Here is a 13,072-nt window from a genome sequence, read left to right as displayed (position 1 = left end):
GCACCATCCTAACACCATATTGGCAATAAATCAATGCCAATTCACTTGTATTCCTGATTAATGCCCGAAATATAAAAACACTACAAAACACGTTAAAACACCAACAACTTGAGTACTAAAACACCAATTCAAAGGTTTACGGAGCGTTATAAAGTGTCATAAATGCCACTCAACATACCCCCAAACTTGAATCGATGCTTGTCCTCAAGCATAAATAGACTCAAAGAACAAGAAATAAAAATGCATGAATGCAACTATATGAATGCAACGATCCCCATAGAATAACTAAACCAATCAACAAGCAACATGTAATATCCGGGATATATCGTGTAATTATTTTTGCTATTAAATAATTATTATATGTGTTCAGTATCTATTCTATGAATTATTGGTTAAGTGTTAAATGTGTTGGATGTTTAAAAATATTATTAGTTGAGTATTTTAATTTTTATATGTCCAAAATAAAATACAGATAATTGTCATATCTTCCTAATTATTTTTATGTTGATTTATGAATTTATAAGAATCATATGGATTTTATAAAATCTTTTTCCGGGTATTTAAAATCTATTTTATAAAAACGGTAACCAACCACCGTTATCCGTTTTTACGTTTTTAGAACCCGAAACTCTTCCGAGAACTCCTTCCTAACCTAATTGCAATATTTCGAGCATTTTCCGTGTTTCGACTTTTTCAATCCGGCGTACGGTTTGTCCTGCGCGGGTCCCGGCGCAATATTTTCGATACATTATTCGTTTCGGTAAATCAATAAAACTCGTATTTTCGATAAACGGGAGCTTTTTATTAAACTATCATAATTATCACCTCGTAATACGTGTAACCAGGCGCTGAGACCAAGACCGTAGTACAAATTGTATTGATTTGGATAATTATCTCGAAAACCGGTACCGTTTGGATCAGCTTTTATAAATAAACGTACCGTTTTATATCCAGAATGATCCAACGGGATACTAATTTTCCGTAATTATAAATAGCCTCTACCGTATTTTATTTTATACCGGAAATCATTTACAAATAGTATTTACAGAGTTTTTACAGGAAAAATACTATAATTATATTATGTTCTACATAATCAAACACAAATTCCGAGGCGTTATCGATATCCGATTTTGGCGTACATATACTCAAAACGAAGCTACTGAAATCTAGAATCCAAATCTTCCATCAATTTCAACCCAGAAACATCAGGTGATTTTCTATTTAATTATTTATATTCGAATTTCTTGGTATTTAAACTATGAATTTTTGTACGGATGGTTGTTTGAATGATTTGATGATTGTATGTTGTAGAGCTTGATTTCCTGATCATTTTGGTATATTATACTTCGAATTTGGAGTTCAATAACATGTTCAAATTAGGGTTTGATTCTCGAATTGTATAATTAGGGTTTATATTCGTTTGAATGTTCTTGATTAAAATTGGGGGTTTTTTATTTAGGGATTATCAGAAGTTCTAAAGGGGTGGGTTTTGTTCCCCTTAAAATTTGCAATCTAATCGTATATAGCATGTTATCAGACGATTTCTAGATTGAACGGAGTTGTTGTTTGAAGTTCTCGCCGGAGTTCTTCGTGTTTTGGCCGAAAAATTGATTAAATGATTGTTGTGGACAGCTTGTTGAATGGTTAGGCTTCTGGAAATGCTTAGACTGATTTTGCATTGAAAAATAGATCAAACGAGGTTGTTTTCGACCCCGATTGAGGTCACCGGAATCCGGAAAGGGTCACCGGATTCTGGGTTCGTCCGACGGTTCATCCCGACCCGGCGACCCGGTTGCTGACCCGTTTCTTTTTATTAAAAACCCGGTTTTGATCCAGAATATCCCTAAATCAAAGTTGTTTTTGGCGTTTTTGCAAGTTAGTACCTGAAGTTTCCAGAATTTTACAAATTCTGGATTCCTGTTTTAAATTCTTTTAAAATTTAGATTTCTTTTTATAAATTATTTTCAAAATTGTTTTTAATTTCAGAAAAATCCGAAAATGATTATTTTAATTTCAAAAATCATTATTTTAATTCCAAAAATTATTTTTAATTTAAAAATAAATCTGAATTAATTATCTAATTAATTTCAGTTAATTTTTAATTGATTAATTAGTCAATTAATTCGAAAATTAATTGATTAATTGATTTAATTAATTATTAATTGATTTTAATTAATTATTTAATTAGATTTAATTATTTAAAAATGATTTAAAAATTCCGAAAAATAGTTTCGAGCTTTAAAATATTATTGTAAATTATTTCTAAGGCTCGAAAATTATTATTAAATTGTTTCGAAGCCAGATGTGGCCAATCGAACCCTGTTTATTACTCTGAAATTGATCCAACGACCCGTTTTAATTCCGAAAAATGTTTTAAAAATCATTTTTATTACCTGAAAGCTTGTTTATGACCTGAGACTTCTTTATAAGTGATATATCATTGATTATATGACGTGCTATGTGTTATATGTGACTTGTTGGTTGACTGTCGATCTATATATTCGGTGATTAGTTGTTTATAGCATAACTTTCAATCCGTTAATCGGATTTGGGTGAAACAAAGGGTAGATAGAAGTATATGTCGAATAGAATCGTATGAGTTAAATATTGATAGATATTTATAATGTCTAGCAGAATAAGCAAGGCGTAAGAAAAGGAAGCAGGTGATCAGAAAATAGAATTGTCATGTAGAAAATACAGCAAGTAATCAGAGAATAGAAGCGAGGCATAAGAAAAGCAGACGAGTGATTGTTGAATGAAGTCAGTAGATAAGTACAAGTGAAGTTGAAATCGATTATGATAAGGCAAGTACTTCTAAACCTTTCTCGAGATATATTGCAAATATTTCTAAATTCTCTTGTGACATATTGTTAATACTCAAAATAGCTCTGTTTTATATTGGAAATACTTTGAATCCTTCAGCCTTGAACCTGAGCCACATCATTTGATCTTGAGCTGTAAACCTTATTCTTTGTGAACCGTTTCTGGTTGATTTACCAAATATTAAACCACACATATACGATACTACTCCACAAATATATAACTATCACATACCAAACACTGGAACAAAATTGTTTTAAACATGCAGAAACTTTTATACTTAACCATACCTTGTGACATCAAAGTATTAAAACCCTGTAAAAACATTATTCATCTAATACCCGATTGTCCTGCAGGCTGGAGGCCACTTCTTTCATGTACTTTGACATACCCTTTCAGTAACTATGAATTTTTACCATGCTTTTATACAAAAGTTTTATTGTTATTGATTATGATCAGGTTTTATTGAATTCTGTAGTTTATCATATTGAACTGCTTTAGAATTGGATAGTTTTCTTTGTGTAGACCAGATTCGTGGTCAGACCATATCAATGGTCAAGTTAGGCCAATGTGTGCCTTGGATCCAGTAGTTAGAGCAATGCTGTACGCTTTGCTCGGGGTTAGTGCGTGACTGATCAGTAGCCTAACCTTGGTTTTAAAAACTTAAAATAAAATATCCAATTCTATTGGTTGTTTAACAAGAAACTTGATTCCTTTGAATCATCTTGTTTATTATTGTTTAACCTCAGTGAATAATGATATGACTTGCTGAGCTAGTTAGCTCACTCTTGCAAATCTTTTTATGTATGCTACAGTTACAAAGGATACAGTTGATAGCGAGGTTTCACAGTTCAATGTTCGAGCTAGGATTCCAGATTATGGTTGATCGAGCTAGCAGGAGCTTATTGCAGTAGTGAGATAGTAAGGTTGTAAGAATAATTTCATATCAGTTGTAAATTAAATTAGTTGGGATTTGGTACGATGTAATAAAAGTTAAGGTTGTGGCTTGTTTTCATACTTTAACCTGTTGCAATCCGTGGTTATGTAAAGTAGGGTCATTGCAAATAATAATTTATATACAGGTTTATATATTGAGTATGTGTTGTGGACCCCAAACTTCTGACCCGGGTTTGGAGGGCGTCACAGGTTGGTATCAGAGCTACAGGTTATAAGTCACTGAAACAAGCCTAGATTGTCAGGATTGGGTAGAGGGTTAGGATTAGGAATAGGAAATAGAAAGATAGGTTATCGTGAGTTTGAGTGCGAATGTATAGTAGGTCTCCGGCACGGGTCGTGTTGCGATTCGGGATTCTCAACTAGCGACGTGATATCCAGGCAAGATAATGGCAGATCCTGATTTCCCTGCATCAACTGATCGTTTGGAGCCTTCCGTTTAAGGATCGTCATCTTCTCCCATATTCGATTTGCGCCTTGTTCTTCCATCAGTATTAGCGGTATTACTTTCTGTTATGACAGTTGCGCCTCTCCAAGTTATTCAGCGCTATTCTATCATTTCTCGATACGAGACTACCTATTCAAGAACCTTCATTTGCTTATTCTTGTTCTTTTGAACATTCAACCATGAATATATCTTTTCTATTTACTATATACTATATTCTATATCCTTAGTTTAAAAACCTTTCCAATGAAATAACAGCATTTGCGAGAAGGGACACGATAGCTGCAGTAAATGGTGAGTATTGACATACAAATCAAGGTGAGAAAGGAGTTTAGAAAGAAGATTCAAGTGTTCTGGAGGATGGCTGTTATCAGATTACAAGAAACTATTGGTAATTAGGCCACTCATGACTAGTTTGTGGAATGGAGTAGATAAGTGTTAAAGAGAGAGAGTTAGAGGAGATTAGGGATCTGAAGATTTCTCGAAATTAGGAAATGGTGTTGTAATGATATGATATATATATTCTAACAAGATGATACGACATTAGCTGACTTGTTGACTATTGGATAGTCTGTTCTACTTAATGATTACAAAGGGGTTAACGGGGATACTACCAGTATGGGAGCCTTAATGTGAAGTTACGAATAAGATAACGTGCAACGATAGCGGAAGTTTTCATTTAATTACGGAGAATAATATACCCCAATGAAGGAAAGGAGATAAATGGAAGTGAACGGACCCTTGAGTGATTGTTTCTTTAACTTGGTATCTGGTCATAAGAAGGACAACAACCAACTCATACAGTAAGGACAACCAGAGGTGTGATTTTTAAAATTTTCAAAATTTTTAACAAGTTTTCGAAAAAGATTTTCCTCACAAAATTTCCAAAGGCCTTTTTGAATAAAATAAGTTTTAAACCTTGGTTGTCAAGTTACTACTTGAGTTTCTTGTTTGTTAAAGGACCCGGATTATCTGGAAGGATGTTGTTTCAGATTCAGTATTGTTAATTCGAAGAATTCATTAATTAAACGGAAGCCTGAGTATGATCGAAGAAGATTGAGAAAGTTTTCAGACTTTTCTAAAGGAAGAATATTATTAATAAAATGATCGCTATGTTGAATGATTCATGGTTATTCCAAATTAAAAAGTGGAAACTCAAAGTTATCTGATAAGAACGCCATTATGATTGAATTGTTAAAGTATTATACGTGTAGGTGCGACGTTACAGACACGAGACTTAACAAGTAAGAATCTACCATCATGCTTAGTTGCGAAGGCAATCTTAGCATATTTCTAAAGTTGTTATGTGATACAATTGGGAAATGATCGAGCAAGCTCGAAAAATGAATACAAGTGCAATGTGGATAGTGACCAATGGTATCATTCTCGTCCTCAACATTTCAGCATATATTCCTTTTAAGTTCCTAAAAGTGTATGAACTCCTTTTCTTAACAAATTCTTTCTGGTGATATCAAAATGGAGGATTTTGCATTCCTTTCAAATTTAATTGTTCCCCTCGGATTTTGCTTTCTGATTGGGACAAACAGTGTTATGATGAGACGCTTTGTCGGAATGACGAAGAGTCGGGTGGGACGCCACCTAATCACGTGCTGTATGCCATACGGTACGAAAGACTGGCCATCTTAAGTACCAATGTGGTTGTCTCATTCCTATTCTAATCATTATTTCTTCTTTCTTTTCAACTCTAAGTTTATTAAAATTTTGAATTCTTCTAGTTGTTTCGTTGTATCGTTGTTCTTGCGAGAGCTTTTCAAATAAAAGTCAATATATTATACACCCAGCGGGCAAAGTCTCATCTATCTCTCATGCATGGAAAGGAAACAAGGGCATATAGTGAGAATTACGAATCACTGGCCCTAGCCAGGAATACATTACGAGTCAAGGGAATCTACTTTAATAAGGAATACATCTCCGAGAACGAGAATTTGTGATTTTCCTGAGAAATATGTTATTTAAAAAAATGGATATGATAATGCGGAAGATTATCGCAGATACCTTATGCGTTAAAGTATTGAAAGATGTGGGAGCAATTTGATCATATATTTCTCAAGGTTTTATTGATAAGATGAATTATCCTGTCGAATCAATAATTTGATGTCTAAAGGACTAGCAAGTAAAGAACGTGCAGTTATTGAATAAGTAAGTACCAATGGCGGAATCGATATTTCTGGAAATAAGCTGCGAAGAATTGATATCATTTGAGATAAGAGGATTTGACATTATTTTCAAGAGTGGATTAACTATTCAAGTGTGATGCCCAGGTAGACCGTCGTGATGGAAGATAGTTCTGAAGACGCCAAATGAAAACATGTAGAAGTTTAAAGGACAAAGGAAAGTAAAGAATTTGTTAAGAACGATTTAAGGTTACAGTGACCAAAATATAAGTGCTATGACGATTATAACTAAGAGTCCGGGGTAAACCGAACTTGAAGATTTTACAGTCCCAAGATATATTTCCAGATGAGTTACCAATATTTCCTTTAGATAAAGAAAATATGTTTATGATTGATTTAGCACTTGAAATGAAGCCAGTGTTCAAAGCCCCGTACAAAATGGCACCAGATAAAATGAAGAAGTTACCAGAGCAAACGCATGAGATGATTAGAAGAAAAAGCAACTAGACCTAGCGTACCCCCTAAAATGCACCGGCACGATGTGTTAATAAAAAGGATGGAAGGGTGAGATTATATGGTAGTGAAAGCTCAACAAATTTACTCTCAAGAGCAGATATCTGTTACCTCGAACCAATGATTTGTGTAATTAAATGAGCGAAGTAAGGTATTTCTATAAGATTGATTTAAGACTGGGTATATTACCAAGTGAAAATTTAACTTATGGACATATCAAAGATAATTTTCAGAACTCAGTACTGTTGTTACAAAATTCTAGAAATGTTAGTTGGATGAACTGATATACCAGTGATATTTAAATTTGGCAAGTAGAATTTTGAAGGAGGAATCTGGATAAGATGTACTTGTGTTACTTAAGAAGAACCATGCAACCTATACAATGATAGCTGAGGAGTCAAAGAAGGAAGAAGCGGTATAAAAAGTTTACCAGGTGAAAACTTTAATGGCAGGAAGTATAATTCTTAGTATAGACAGTCAGTAAGGAGGAGATAGAAAGAGGATTCAGCAGAAGAGTTTAAAGATAGTATGAATGAAGAAAAACCAGAGGTACCAACAAAAGTAAGAAGTTTTATCGTGGACCAGTTATTATCAGAGATTGTGCAAGATTCTTGAAAATTGCAATATTTTGGATGAGGTTAACCAGGAAAAGCAAGAAAGATAAATGAAATGGAGAAGGATGAAGAAAATTTTGTGGAGTTAAATGAAAGAATGATTATAACACCTATTTTATCACTTTAAAAGAATCAGGGAGATTTGATAGTTTATAGTGATGCTTCTCGTAAGGGAATAAGATGTGTGTTGATGCAAAGTAATACCGTTATTGCATATGCATCCAGACAACCGAAACCTTATGAGCGGAAGTACCCAACTCACAACTGGGAATTAAAAGCAACCATAATATTTGTTTTGAAAGATTGGGAAATATTATAAGTATAGAGAAAGATGAAGATATATACGGACCATAAGAGTTTGAAGTATGAACTCCCGAGGAAAAGCAAATGTAGTGGCAAGAGATGGGTAAGAAGGAGGGAGAATGAACATAGAGACTATACCAGCGGAATTATCTATGGAATTCTAGCAGTTGGAATTGGAGGTCAGAGTTCATGATCTAAAAAGGAGTAAGAATGTATAAGTATAACTTTTCAATCAGAATTGTTAGAAAAGATAAAGAAGTGTCAGGAAGAGATAATGGATCAGGATATAAATCATTTAGTAGGTGAAAAATTGTGCACGCGAAAAGGATGATCAAGGTATTCTTGGGATTTCTTCTAGAATTTGGATTCCACCAGTGACGGAATTGAAGGATGAAATTTTACATGCAGTTCATAATTCGAGGTATTCAATCCATTCAGGGAGTACCAAAATGTATAGAGATTTAAAGGAAATTATAGGTGGTTAGATATGAAGCAGGAAATTGCGGAATGAATTAGCAGATGTTATATATGTTAACAGAGTTAAAGTAGAGCATCAGAGATCAAGTGGATTGCTACAGTCATTAGAGATTCCAGAGTGGAAGTGGGAGCATATCACCATGAATTTCATAGTTGGGGTTACCAATCACAAAAGTTAATCATGATACCATTTGAATCATAATGGATAGATTTGCCAAGTCAGCTCATTTTATGTCTATAAATAGGAGATTTTCACCGAACAAATCAGTACTCAAAGGAAATCGTAGTTCGTCATGAAGTTCCTGTGTCCATCGTATCTGGTCAAGATCCAAGATTTAATTCAAGATTATGGGAGAGTTTTCAAGGATGTTTGGGAACGAGACTGAATATGAGTACGGCTTACCAACCGGCCGTACCAACCGCAAACGGACGGCCAGAGTAAAAGAACGATCCAGATAATCGAGGACATGTTGCACGTGTGTACTATTGATGTTAGAAGAAGTTGGGACGAGCATTTACCTCTGGTAGAATTTGCTTACAGCAACAATTATCACGCTAGTGTTAGGATGCCACTCCATGAAGCCCTTTAGGGACGCAAATACGAATCTCCAGTGTATTGGGATGAAGTAAGAGAACGCAAAGTACTTGGACCTAAATTAGTGTAGCAGACATAGGAAGCTATTAAAGTTATCTAGAAAAGATTGATAGCAGCACAAGATAGTCAAAAGAAATATGCAGATTAATCAAGGAAAGATATGGAATTCGAAGAAGGGAATTTGATATTACTAAAAGTATCACCGTGGAAGGGATTAACGAGGTTTGGAAAGAAAGGAAAACCGAGCCCAAGATATGACAGACCTTTTGACATTTTAAAGCACGTTGGTAAAGTAGTTTACGAGTTGTCTTTACCTCCACACATGGAGCAAATTCACAATGTTTTTCACATACTTGATGCTTAAGAGGTATAATCCAGACTCCAAGCATGTAATAGAGTAGGAGCCAATAAAGCTCCAGGAAGATTTGTCATATGTAAAAAGTCCAATAGAGATTCTAGAGGAAAGAGAAAAAGTATTGAGGAATAAAGTAATGATGTTAGTAAGAGTATTGTGGAAAACCCAAAGGTTGAAGAGTCAACCTGGGAGTTAAAAAAAAAGATATGAAAGAAAGGTACCCTCATTTATTTTCTTAGGAGATTCTGAGGACAGAATCCTTTTAAGGGGGGAAGGATGTAATATCCGGGATATATCGTGTAATTATTTTTGCTATTAAATAATTATTATATGTGTTCAGTATCTATTCTGTGAATTATTGGTTAAGTGTTAAATGTGTTGGATGTTTAAAAATATTATTAGTTGAGTATTTTAATTTTTATATGTCCAAAATAAAATACAGATAATTGTCATATCTTCCTAATTATTTTTATGTTGATTTATGAATTTATAAGAATCATATGGATTTTATAAAATCTTTTTCCGGGTATTTAAAATCTATTTTATAAAAACGGGAACCAACCACCGTTATCCGTTTTTACGTTTTTAGAACCCGAAACTCTTCCGAGAACTCCTTCCTAACCTAATTACAATATTCCGAGCATTTTCCGTGTTTCGACTTTTTAAATCCGGCGTACGGTTTGTCCTGCGCGGGTCCCGGCGCAATATTTTCGATACATTATTCGTTTCGGTAAATCAATAAAACTCGTATTTTCGATAAACGGGAGCTTTTTATTAAACTATCATAATTATCACCTCGTAATACGTGTAACCAGGCGCTGAGACCAAGACCGTAGTACAAATTGTACTGATTTGGATAATTATCTCGAAAACCGGTACCGTTTGGATCAGCTTTTATAAATAAACGTACCGTTTTATATCCGGAATGATCCAACGGGATACTAATTTTCCGTAATTATAAATAGCCTCTACCGTATTTTATTTTATACCTGAAATCATTTACAAACAGTATTTACAGAGTTTTTACAGAGAAAATACTATAATTATATTATGTTCTTCATAATCAAACACAAATTCGGAGGCGTTATCGATATCCGATTTTGGCGTACATATACTCAAAACGAAGCTACTGAAATCTAGAATCCAAATCTTCTATCAATTTCAACCCAGAAACATCAGGTGATTTTCTATTTAATTATTTATATTCGAATTTCTTGGTATTTAAACTATGAATTTTTGTACGGATGGTTGTTTGAATGATTTGATGATTGTATGTTGTAGAGCTTGTTTTCCTGATCATTTTGGTATATTATACTTCGAATTTGGAGTTTAATAACATGTTCAAATTAGGGTTTGATTCTCGAATTGTATAATTAGGGTTTATATTCGTTTGAATGTTCTTGATTAAAATTGGGGGCTTCTTATTTAGGGATTATCAGAAGTTCTAAAGGGGTGGGTTTTGTTCCCATTAAAATTTGCAATCTAATCGTATATAGCATATTATCAGACGATTTCTAGATTGAACGGAGTTGTTGTTTGAAGTTCTCGCCGGAGTTCTTCGTGTTTTGGCCGAAAAATTGATTAAATGATTGTTGTGGACAGCTTGTTGAATGGTTAGGCTTCTGGAAATGCTTAGACTGATTTTGCATTAAAAAATAGATCAAACGAGGTTGTTTTCGACCCCGATTGAGGTCACCGGAATCCGGAAAGGGTCACCGGATTCTGGGTTCGTCCGGCGGTTCATCCCGACCCGGCGACCCGGTTCCTTACCCGTTTCTTTTTATTAGTAACCCCGGTTTTGATCCAGAATATCCCTAAATCAAAGTTATTTTTGGCGTTTTTGCAAGTTAGTACCTGAAGTTTCCAGAATTTTACAAATTCTGGATTCCTGTTTTAAATTCTTTTAAAATTTAGATTTCTTTTTATAAATTATTTTCAAAATTGTTTTTAATTTCAGAAAAATCCGAAAATGATTATTTTAATTTAAAAAATCATTATTTTAATTCCAAAAATTATTTTTAATTTAAAAATAAATTTGAATTAATTATTTAATTAATTTCAGTTAATTTTTAATTGATTAATTAGTCAATTAATTTGAAAATTAATTGATTAATTGATTTAATTAATTATTAATTGATTTTAATTAATTATTTAATTAGATTTAATTATTTAAAAATGATTTAAAAATTCCAGAAAATAGTTTCGAGCTTTAAAATATTATTGTAAATTATTTCTAAGGCTAGAAAATTATTATAAAATTGTTTCGAAGCCAGATGTGGCCAATCGAACCCTGTTTATTACTCTGAAATTGATCCAACGACCCGTTTTAATTCCGAAAAATGTTTTAAAAATCATTTTTTTTACCTGAAAGCCTGTTTATGACCTGAGACTTCTTTATAAGTGATATATCATTGATTATATGACGTGCTATGTGTTATATGTGACTTGTTGGTTGACTGTCGATCTATATATTCGGTGATTAGTTGTTTATAGCATAACTTTCAATCCGTTAATCGGATTTGGGTGAAACGAAGGGTAGATAGAAGTATATGTCGAATAGAATCGTATGAGTTAAATATTGATAGATATTTATAATGCCTAGCAGAATAAGCAAGGCGTAAGAAAAGGAATCAGGTGATCAGAAAATAGGATTGTCATGTAGAAAATACAGCAAGTAATCAGAGAATAGAAGCGAGGCATAAGAAAAGCAGACGAGTGATTGTTGAATGGAGTCAGTAGATAAGTACAAGTGAAGTTGAAATCGATTATGATAAGGCAAGTACTTCTAAACCTTTCTCGAGATATATTGCAAATATTTCTAAATTCTCTTGTGACATATTGTTAATACTCAAAAAAGCTCTGTTTATATTGGAAATACTTTGAATCCTTCAGCCTTGAACCTGAGCCACATCATTTGATCTTGAGCTGTAAACCTTATTCTTTGTGAACCATTTCTGGTTGATTTACCAAATATTAAACCACATATATACGATACTACTCCACAAATATATAACTATCACATACCAAACACTGGAACAAAATTGTTTTAAACATGCAGAAACTTTTATACTTAACCATACCTTGTGACATCAAAGTATTAAAACCCTGTAAAAACATTATTCATCTAATACCCGATTGTCCTGCAGGCTGGAGGCCACTTCTTTCATGTACTTTGACATACCCTTTCAGTAACCATGAATTTTTACCATGCTTTTATACAAAAGTTTTATTGTTATTGATTATGATCAGGTTTTATTGAATTCTGTAGTTTATCATATTGAACTGCTTTAGAATTGGATAGTTTTCTTTGTGTAGACCAGATTCGTGGTCAGACCATATCAATGGTCAAGTTAGGCCAGTGTGTGCCTTGGATCCAGTAGTTAGAGCAATGTTGTGCGCTTTGCTCGGGGTTAGTGCGTGACTGATCAGCAGCCTAACCTTGGTTTTAAAAACTTAAAATAAATATCCAATTCTATTGGTTGTTTAACAAGAAACTTGATTCCTTTGAATCATCTTGTTTATTATTGTTTAACCTCAGTGAATAATGATATGACTTGTTGAGCTAGTTAGCTCACTCTTGCAAATCTTTTTATGTATGCTACAGTTACAAAGGATACAGTTGATAGCGAGGTTTCACAGTTCAATGTTCGAGCTAGGATTCCAGATTATGGTTGATTGAGCTAGCAGGAGCTTATTGCAGTAGTGAGATAGTAAGGTTGTAAGAATAATTTCATATCACTTGTAAATTAAATTAGTTGGGATTTGGTACGATGTAATAAATGTTAAGGTTGTGGCTTGTTTTCATACTTTAACCTGTTGCGATCCGTGGTTATGTAAAGTAGGGTCATTGCAAATAATAAT

Source organism: Apium graveolens, chromosome 3, assembly GCF_009905375.1.
Source record: "Apium graveolens cultivar Ventura chromosome 3, ASM990537v1, whole genome shotgun sequence".
Taxonomy (NCBI): Eukaryota; Viridiplantae; Streptophyta; class Magnoliopsida; order Apiales; family Apiaceae; genus Apium; species Apium graveolens.
This window is presented reverse-complemented; position numbering follows the sequence as displayed.